Source organism: Nothoprocta perdicaria, unplaced genomic scaffold (assembly GCF_003342845.1).
Source record: "Nothoprocta perdicaria isolate Ctin4 unplaced genomic scaffold, notPer1 scaffold_48, whole genome shotgun sequence".
Lineage (NCBI taxonomy): Eukaryota > Metazoa > Chordata > Aves > Tinamiformes > Tinamidae > Nothoprocta > Nothoprocta perdicaria.
The window spans coordinates 312547-313777 of NW_020455732.1; positions in this window are offsets into that span (position 1 = coordinate 312547).

Genomic DNA, 1231 nt, shown 5'->3' on the forward strand with positions numbered 1-1231 from the left:
TAAAAGTTTTCTTTTAAAAATGTCATGAATAATTCAATTTCCTTTTTTTGAAAAAAACAGCTGTGTAAATTTATCTAAATGGTATGAAAACATACAAAGTCACTGAAATTTGTCAATTTAAATGCTGATAACTTTTTGATACATATTTCAATTAAAAATTAAAAAAAGGTAAAATTGAAAAATGAGTTCTTTTCTAAACCTTAAAAAGAATGATATCTTTATATGAATATGTTTAAACGTTTCAACCAGCTGTAACCATACAATAATTAGGACACATACAGCCTCTAAATGGGCATTAGTAGCTCATTAGTAGTGTGACATTGAAAAGAAGCTTAAAAAGATATCCCTGTATTTTTAAACTAGCCACAATACTTACCACTCCATATCACCAGAATATTTTCATCTAATTGGTTTCATGGCTGTGCTACAGGGTTTGGAATTTCAGCTCGGAGYGAAAAATAAATATTTTATTCATTGGACTAAATGTGCCTAGATACACATTTTAAAGTAAAAACTTCTATGATTATAATGACAAGCAGAATAATGATACTCTGTAAATGTAAACAGGAGAAGAGTTAGCAGATGCCACCGATATTTCACAAGTATTCCAATAAATTACTCTTGGTTTGGTAGCTTCTAACTTGAAATAAAAAATATTTTCAATTTAAAGGTTTAAAAAGAAAATATCAAGATGTCTTTGTTCAATTTAAAATATTTCTTCCCTTCACTGTATGCATGTTGCAAATTACTGATTTGAGTTTTTCTTTCAATAAATGGAACTGCTAATTCTTTCACAAATGTTCTCCAGATTTTTCTGCTCATCACAAAGGAGGTTTTAACCTGAGTTCAGAAATGCTTGTTTCCCTTTGTGTTCACTACCTCCAAAGTGCTACAAATGTATAGCTTTGCGAATACACAGATAAACATTAAAGACAGCCAAGTTTCTGGGTTAATAAATGACTGAAATGGAAATCATACTGGTCCGATGACATTTAGAGAATTGGCTTTCTTATTCTGATTCTCTATTTCAGAAGCAGTCTATGTCTTTATGTGGACATAGGAATGCAAAAGTATATTTACTTCTTCCAAAAGCACCAGTACTTGAAAGCTGGAATACCTTAAAGCCATAGAACTTTATTCTCTGGAACAGAAATGAGAATGGAGAGAGTTTGAAAGTCCCACCTGATCTTGTTTCTGATACTGCACACTATTTTTTTTTTTTTTTTTTTTT